Raw genomic sequence first — 9,927 nt, forward strand, 5'->3', positions numbered from 1 at the left:
AAATGGGTTCTTTATTGTTATTTGAACAAGGCTCATGTATATTTTTCGAACGTATTTCTTACAAGGACGGTTGCGCCACATGATCAGCATTAGTAGAATTTCGAGCTTGAAGAGTGATTGTTTCCTCACCCATACGAAGTGTGAGTTCACCTGTACTAACATCAATTCTAGTTCTAGCAGTTGCTAAAAAGGGCCTTCCTAAAATTAAAGGCACGTCACTATCTTTTTCGATGTCTAGAACAACAAAATCAACTGGGAATATGAATTTGTCAATTTTAACGAGTACATCTTCAATAATACCCCTAGGAAATCTGATTGTTTTGTCTGCTAATTGAATGCTCATCCTAGTTTGTTTAGGTTTCCCAAGACCTAGTTGTTTAAACATTTTATAGGGCATGACATTGATACTAGCCCCTAAATCAGCCAAAGCATTATTAACATCTAAACTACCACTTACACAAGGAATCGTAAAACTCCCTGGATCTTTTAATTTGTTGGCCAGCTTATTCTGTAGTATGGTTGAGCAAACTGCATTTAACTCCACATGCGACGCCTCATCCAACTTCCGCTTATTTTTTAAAAGCTTCTTTAAGAATTTGGCTGCGTTTAGCATCTGCAAAAGAGCTTCAATAAACGATAAGTTAATATGTAATTTTTTTGATAATTTAAGGAATTTACCGAATTGTTCGTCTGTGTGGTCTTTCCTTGTCGCATTGGGGTATGGCACACGAGGTTTGTACTCTTTACTTACCGGTGTTTGTTCACTGTGGTCTACCTCACCTTTGCTTTTACTTACCACAATTCCTTGCCTCGGTTCTGGTTCTGGTTCGACTAACCCTTTCTCATCTTGAATGGTAATTGCATTGAGTTGTTCCCTTGGGTTAGATTAAGTGTTGTTTCGGTATTCTGAAAGCGAGTTTTTGACACCAAGATAAACTTGATTAGCATCTCCTCAGGTTCGGCTTATTTTCCTATTGGTAAGGTGGTTGTTGAAAACCCAGAGGATGTTATGGCATTTGATTCCCTTGACCACCCTACAAGAAGTTGGGATGGTTCCTCCAACCTCCATTATGTGTGTTACTATATAGGTTATTTCAAGATCTAGAATTATTACCCATATATTGAACTTGTTCCTCCTCATTGCTAGGGTTGAAGGGTTGATATTCTGTGTATGCTCCTCCTCTATTTGAATCACACCTCATCACTGGATGTATCGTCAATCTTCTTATTTAAGAGTTCTACCTGGTTAGATAGCATAGTAACCGCATCGAGGTTGAAAACAACGGCTGCTTTCGTTAACTTTGTTCTCATGACTTGCCACTGATATTTATTTAGTGACATCTCTTCAATAAATTCGTAAGTCACTTCAGGTGTTTTGTTATTGATAGTCCCACTAGCAGCTAGATCGATAAGTTGCCTTGTTGAGGGGTTCACGTCGTTGTAAAAATTTTGAACCTACAACCATAAAGGTAACCCATGGTGAGGGAACCTTCTCAATATGTCCTTGTATCTCTCTCATGCATCATAAAGTGTCTCTAGATCCATCTGCACAAAAGAAGAGATATCATTCCTCAACCTAGCCATTTTAGTCGGCAGAAAATATTTAAGTAAAAATTTTTCGGTCATTTGTTCCCATGTAGTGATTGACCCTCGTGGTAACTAGTTCAACCACTGTTTAGCTTTGTTCCTCAACAAAAAGGGAAACAACCAAAGGTGATTGGCATCATCAAAAATGCCATTGATCTTAAAAGTGTTGCAAAACTCTAAGAAATTCACCAAATGAGCATTTGGGTCCTCGTCCTACAAACCATCAAACTGAAAAAACCGTTGGATCATTTGAATTGTGTTAGGTTTCAGTTCAAAATTATTTGCAGCAACAGCAGGCCTAACTATACTTGACTCAGTTCCTGTTAAAGTAGGTTTAGCATAATCATACATAGTGCATGGAGCAGGATTCTGATTTACTGGATCAACAGCAATCGCAGGAGGTAGCGGATTTTCCTGATTTTCAGCCGTCTCCTAAATTTTGGTGTGAATGTCGTCCTCTTGCTCTTCCTCTGTGCATCTTAGGCTTCGCCTTATTTCTCTTCAATTTCTACAAGCTGTGCAATCGATCTTGCTATCAAAAAGTAATGGTCCCAACGGGTTTCTTCTAGTAACGCACTATAAAAACCTACCAGAAGTGAATAAATGAAAAATCAGAAAAGAAAATAAAAATTTAAATTGCAATAAAAATAAAATGGCTAAAGTAATAAAAATCGAGTGTTCCTAATATCTTAGTTCCCCGGAAACGACGCCAAAAACTTGATCGTGTGATGTGATGCATGCAATAAGTTTTATAATTTATGAACGTCTGTTCTCAACTATTATCACGACAGAGGCAAGTGCACCTTATTGAACAGTAGTATGGCTTATGGCAAGGCCGGGATGTCGAACCCAAAGGAACTAAAAGTACTAGTATTAACTTTCTTTTAATTATCTAGCCTAAAAATAAAGGGGTTTCTTTTATCTAAACTAATTACTAAACTAAGAATGCAAGAAAGTAAGTTGGGGAAATAACTTTTAGGAAAACTGAATGATTTGGACAATACCTAAGGGAAAAATTCACCTAGACTTCACTTGTTATTGACTCTAAATCAGACGATTTATTCACTTGACTTGATCGTAGAAATCCCTAATTTATATTATTATCTCTCTCGAGACTAACAACGTCTAACCCTAGGTTGATTAATTGAAATCTCTTTCTAATTAACTCCCTAGTGCTGCATTAACTCGATCTATGGATTCCCTTATTAGGTTTCACCCTAATCCGGTAAAATCTTGTCACCCTATATCTAGGCGTGCAATCAACTCTGCTTAATTATGTTAGATCCACTCTTAGACAAGGACTTTTGCTCCTCTGAATAAGCATATCAATACTTGAATCGATATCCTGGAATATTAAAGCAAGAATTAAGAATTCATAATTAAGAATAAGTCAAATATTTATCATACAATTCAGATAATAATAACAAGATCCATCTTAGGTTTCATTCCCCTTAGGTATTTAAGGGGTTTAGTTCATATTTACAAAAGAAAACATCTAAAAAGAATAATGATAACAAATCATAAAGAAAACCTAAGAACTCTTGAAAGGAATTGAAGGGAGATCTTCAGTCTTGAAGGTGAATCTGACTTCTGAGATGGATCAATCGGCTTTCTTCTAGTAATTCCTTGCCTTCTACTCTGTGTGTCCCTTCTAAGTGCCTCATCAGGTGTTTAAATAGGCTTTAGAATGCCTAAAAGGGTTCCAAGGCTGTGCTAAAACAGGACTCACATTTTTCCCAAAATAGAGGCACACGGGCTGCGACAAGGGAGCCAAGGCCGTGCGATACACCGTGTGAAGCCCACGGTTATGGGACACGGGCGTGTCCTAGACCGTGGTAAAATTGCACCTTAATTTTCACAAAAATTCAGCAAAGACACGGCCTACGATAAAATACCACGGTAGTGCGAGTCAGCCATGGGAACCACACGGTCTGATACATGGGCGTGCATGTCGCCGTGTGAGGACTTGCCCAAAAATTGAAACAATAAACGGAGTCAGGATAGAACACGGGTGAAAGCCATGTCTGTGCTTAAGGGCCGTGCACAATCCTGACTAATGAACATGGGTGTGTTGGATGGGACATGGGCATGGGAGAAACGAAGGGAGCACTACATGGCCATGCGATGTGGCCGTGTGACTAGAGACACGGGCGTGTCCATCGGCCATGTGTGATACTGACTTGAAACATCAACTCATAAGCATAAACCATGAACACGGGTGTGGAGAATCTAGCATAGGCATGGGAGAAGCGAACGAATGTGCACACAGCCGTACGATTCGGCCGTGCGAACCACACGATTTGAAACACGGGCGTGTGAAAGAGCCCGTGTGTGAACCTGACCACGATTTCACAAAAAACATGGGATGAGAGACTACCATACGGGTGTGGGCCATGGTCGTGTAGCCCAAAACGGGGCTTACACGACCGTGGCCCCTTTTAAATTACCCCTAACCCTAATTTTTTCCTTATCCCATTTTCTATTCATCATCTTCTTTCTCCAGCCACCCTTTTTCCTCCTTTCTTTTTCTTCATCTTTCTTTTTCTTCCCCTTTTTTACCATTTAAACCTTTTTCCCTTCACCCATAAACCCTCTTCTCCTTCTCCCTCTTCCTTTTTTTTCCCCCTTACCCTTATCGTCGCCCCAAACAAAACCACCCCCTAGCCCTATTCGAAACCTCACCAGCAGCTCCAACACTCATTTATCCCTCTCCACTCACACCTGCACCGACCGTCGACAGGCCCGCACATTCTGACCACCACCCATTGTCGGTTACCATTTTTCTCCATTTTTACTTATTTATTTCATTCTTATTAGTATTATTTCTTATTATTCTTATTTATTTATTTATTATTTTACTATTTCATTCTTATTGTTTTATTTTGTTTTAGTGCTTTATATTTTATTATTGCTTAGTTAATCCTTATTCTACTCAGTGTTGATAACTTCATGTCTATGCTCCATTTAGTCTTGGACATTAGCACTATTTTGCATTCATTTTTTTAGGGTCATAGTCTTTTGATGTTATTCATATTCTACGTCCTCGTTTATTTATATATCTAGTGATCATTTATTTAGTTTTCTACTAGGCATTCACATTCTACTAATTTCGTTTGTTGATTGAGTTGAATTTGGATGCTTATTTCTTATTCATTTGCCTATTGTGTTGATTCCTCCAACTGAATTCTATGATTGCTTTTGCAGAAACACTACGACAAACCCAAAAGGCAAGAAAATAGCGGTTCCTACCTCGAAAAATTGAAAAAGAGTGACATCTTCCTCTAGCCCCACTGCTGAGATACGACACCCATTCCTTCAATTTCCACCGGGACCCAAAGAGGAACTATTCCAGATACTACTGGCCCGACCCCTAGGTGTGGGCCATTGCATTGATTGGACCACACTAGATTAGGCCTATCTAGCTGGTTTGGTTCGAGCCCTCTTAGCCACCACTCCATGGGACCGATTCTTTGACAACGTCGAGCCGACGTGCCTAGAGCTCACTTTAGAATTATGCTCGACATTTCACATGCAAACAGTTATGGCGAAGTATGACGACCTAGGAACAGTCCAATTCTGCCTTGGCAATCTAGTACGACAGTTGAGTGTCCCAGAATTTGGCGTCGCCTTGGGACTATATATGATCGTGTTTACAGAGGCTGAAAACTTTCCTCACCTCCACCGCTATATCCACTATGCGCCTTCATCATGTTGGAACACCATGATGCCTGCTAAAGGCATCTATGACCCCAGCCGTTCCAAGGCATCGGCGCTAGCTCCAGCTCTACGATATCTCAACGCTTTTTTGGCACACACTTTAACAGGGAGACAAGAGAGCACTGGTGTAGTGAACACTCACGACGCATATTTCCTATGGAGTATGAGGCAGGGGCACATTTTTTACCTCGCCTACTTCATTGCCCTTGCCTTTTGCCATCAAACGGAGCGACACCATAAGGGAGTCATCAGCCTAGGCCCATATGTGACACGTTTAGCGCGCTACTTTGGGCTCTTAAATACAGTGGCGCGGTCTTCATCACTCACTCTCATTGGCCAGAAGTCCCCACAGGGCATCGAAAGTGTGCTCCATATGCGAATGATTGGGCGTCGTCGTGGGTTCGACCCTCCTCAGTACCGACTTGGACGAGCTACTAATGAGGATGATGCCGAGGATATTCTTGACAATATCCCTACATTTCAAGAGGACCCACCATCACAGCCACCACTAAGCCACCGAACAGTTCATTTGGCTGCTTCAATATCTAAAGTTTCTAACCACCTTCATTGTTTTGAGCAGTATTGCACTCAACGATTCGACAGTATCGAGGCGACACTACAAAAAAATTGCCACCATTTTCACATATCGCCTCCAGTACCACCACCACATGATCCAGCTGTCGACAAGAACTATTGATCCATCTAATTTTTAAATCGCTTTTCTTTTTATTTTATTTTTATTTTGGCATTTCTTTTTCACTTTCATTATCCATTACTTACAAGACTGTTATTAGTATAATTTGAATTTTACTTTATCTAGTTATTTCATTATTACTAATCCTAATAACCATATACATATAAATCCCTTAACTATTATCAATGGAATTGCAATTTCAAAAGGTTTAGTCGATGGGTACTACTAAGGCATACACATATAATCATCCACGAACATAGCCACCAGGACACCGACCATCACAATAACTTCTTCACTGGGCACTGTGATTGTGGAACCCAACCTCTACCACCATCTTCATCTCTATCTACATGTCACATATGCATCACTGTCAATGCTTTTAAACCTATTTTTGCTTTTCCAAGGATTACGTCTAAATTCAGGGCAATTTCTATTCTCTCCCTCCCTTCTAATCTTATGCTTATATTACTATTATCTATCTCTATACATTGAGGACAATGTACACCTTAAGTGTGGGGAGGAGATTTATGTGATTATCAGAAAATCCCTGAATTTTTATCTTATCATGTTCTTAAATAATTTTCTCATATCATTATTAGAGTATATTCTGATTGATCTATGATTTTTATTGATATGTTTTGAATTAAATCATAGGTAATTGTGCATTAATTGTTTAAACTTTAAGAAATTAAGGAATCAAGCATGATGAGTTGGCTTTTGAAAAATAAAATTGCTAGGTTGTTTCCCTGAATTGAGGTATTATCTTGAAGTTTTGAATTTACAGGATTGACATCAAATCCCATAATTTTCGTGAGCTTTTGAGCCTTTTAGAGCATATATCTTTCTTGCTCACTGATTTTATTGGTTATGAGTATGTCAACATTGATTTCTTATTCTAGAACTTGCATTGATTATACATGTCAAGACCACACCTTTGATTTGATATACGAAAATGATAAAGGCACCTAGGTTTTAACCCATCTACCCCATAAAAAGCCTACCCACATAATTGACCCCTAGTGAACCCCTTTGAGCCTTAACTATTATTTCTTGAATTCTTTCCTTAATATTAACCCATAACTTAACCCTTTTTGATTCATTAAGAATTTTTCCCTTTTTATTGACTTCTTTTTTGTTGAGATTTAATTTCATTAGTTACCTATTTCTTTTTCGTTCATTCCAGTTGCTGAATTAATTCTTTTTATGTATGTTCCATTATTTATTCTTATTTTTTTAAAAAAAATATATATTTATATTCATACAGTTACATATTGTTCTAAAGAGCTTGGATGAGTTAAAGTTGTTATGTTATGAAAAAGAAGCTCACATTTTTCGCTTTAGACAGTCCAAATTCTGGCACTCTCCTGTAATTCAGCACTTAGCCTCACTCTTCTAAATTTGGTAATTTAGTTAAATTAATCTCGATGCTAACCCTCTTTTTCAGCCTTTATCCACACCATTAACCCAAGCCCCATTACAACCCTGTTAAAGACATTTTGATTTGTGTATCATTTCATTATAGTGGTGGAGATTTGATTTTCATGCAAGCCTATGGTAATAACTTTCCATATTTGACTATTGAGTGCTTAATTTTTAAACCCTAAACACTTTGAGTGGTTTGAGGATGTCAACCTTTTCGATTTGGAATTAAAGGTGATTACTTAGATAAAGGGGGATACCTATAATTTTATGATTGAAATGCTCGATTTAGATTGTTCGAAACTTTAATGTTCTTATAGTTAAGCTCTTAACGTATGATTACTTGTGGATTATTTTGAACATTATTAGTAAGAATTATAAGTTGAGAAGAACTTATTTTAATTGTGAGTTGAGGATTTTGCTTGAGGACAAGCAAATGCTTAAGTGTGGGGATATTTGATAAACCGTAAGATATACATATTTTTACCCCACGCTTGACATATTTATGGATGATTTTTCCTTGGTTTTATTGAATTCAATGCTCGTAATCCTTTAATTTCATTTTTTATACTCAAGAGAGCTTAGGATAGCAAAAAGAGCAAGAAACGGGCCAAAAATGGACAAATTGGGCCTAAATCAGTGTTGCACACAGCCTAGGCACTTCCACATGGGTAAGCCACATGCCCGTGTGTGACACACGGGTATACTACATGCCCGTGTGTGACACACGGGTATACTACACGCCCGTGTGTGACACATGGGTATACTACACACCCGTGTGTCATGGTCGTGTCTACTAAAAACTAACTCAGTATTGCACACGGCCTGAGCACTTTCACACGGGCGTGGCACACGGCCGTGTCCCTACCGAACCCAAGCCTAGTTATATTCAGAAAATGGCACTTTTGAGAGTTTTGAAGCATTTTAAAGCCTATATAAACACCTTAGAAGAGGATGAGAGGGGACATACAAAGTTGGAGGTAGAAAATACTCGCGAGTAGCCATCGGAATCACCAAGGACCCAAGATCTACATCAAGACTAAAGATTTCCATCCAATTTCCTAGAAGTTGTTTGGGTTTTCTTTATGTTTTGTTGTTTTCCAAACTTTGAGATGTTTTCCATTATTGTTATGAACTAAACTCCCTAAATACCTAAGGGAGATGAACCCTATGACGAATCTTATTACTATTTGAATTACATGATAAAGACTTATTCTTATTCTTAATTATGAGTTCTAAATTCTTATTTTAATATTTCAAGGTATTAATTCAGGTTTTGATGTGCTTAATCGTGGAGTCAGAACACCCTCAACCTGCATCTTTACACCGGATAGGGTTCAAGGCATTACCAGGACTTTACATTTTGAAACGTACCAAATTGGGCCACCAAGTTTTACTCAAATTTTAAGCTTTTCATCCGTGAACAACTCGTCCCTTATATAGGCTTTCGAGGCCTATAACATACCTACAGGCAGTGCAGAACAAATTCGGGTACGTTCAATAATTCTTTGGCTCCTTAGGAAATTTTTCTCCTTATCATAAATTGTCACGCGTCCGTGTAGGTGGTCCGTGTAGACTCACACGCCCGTGTAACTTAGGGCACGCCCATGCCCTTCAGCCATGGGCAACACTAACTTATCAACACGGCCATGGCATACACCCGTGCTGCCTGCCCGTGGACAACACTGTCTTTTTAACACGGCCATGGTGCACACCCGTGTGGCCTACCCATGTACAACTTTGAGCTAAAATTTTAAGTGCAGGGGACACAAGTCCATAGCACACGTCCATGGGAGGGAACCGTGTGTCACACACGGCCTAGACACATGCCCGTGTGTCTAACCATGTGGACTCTAATAGGCTATTTTCCAAGCCTTTAGTCACCCCTTTCTACTACTTGTGCTTAGTGGTTACCAAATTCAAAGTAAAACACAATTATACACTTGTAAATAATCTTGATTAAACTAGATGTATGGAAACCTCATACCATTGGTTTCACACATGATAGGTTATTTCCCATTTAGTGTTTATGGGTTCTCATGTCACTTTAATTCATCCGAAATTGGCTCATTCATGTGACTCATTGTCAATTGGTAACGACCCATCACTTATAAATAAAACCATGCATAAATTCATAGGTTATAGCCTACTTTAATTAAGCCAATTTTCGTGGCCATATACAAAGAGATAAACATATTCTTACATGCCTTCATTTGGAAAAGCATATGACACATATAACAAAATATTCAAAAATACTATACATGCCATTGAACAAAACAAACAAAGTCTTTATACCAAAGCTTGTCTAGTTGATAGTGTGTTGACTCTCCAATCGTCTTCCAATCCTTTCGAGTCCTCGAGCTCTGAGAGATAAGGAAAAAGAGAGGGGTAAGCATTTACATGCTTAGTAAGCTCGAATAACTAAAAAGTAAACTTACCGAGTAATTGACATACATCCATATATAAATCATGAAATCATTAATTATGAAACAGTTCCTTATCACATTCAC

At 38.6% G+C, this 9,927-nt stretch overlaps 1 non-coding gene across 1 annotated transcript; it reads left to right on the forward strand.

Annotated features, from left to right (window-relative positions):
* Window positions 1-1,471: 1,471 nt before the first annotated feature.
* On the forward strand, window positions 1,472-1,578 carry LOC128281059 (small nucleolar RNA R71). The gene has a single exon (XR_008271275.1). It is a non-coding gene; the product is annotated as a small nucleolar RNA R71 (small nucleolar RNA).
* Window positions 1,579-9,927: the final 8,349 nt, after the last annotated feature.

Source organism: Gossypium arboreum, chromosome 9 (assembly GCF_025698485.1).
Source record: "Gossypium arboreum isolate Shixiya-1 chromosome 9, ASM2569848v2, whole genome shotgun sequence".
NCBI lineage: Eukaryota > Viridiplantae > Streptophyta > Magnoliopsida > Malvales > Malvaceae > Gossypium > Gossypium arboreum.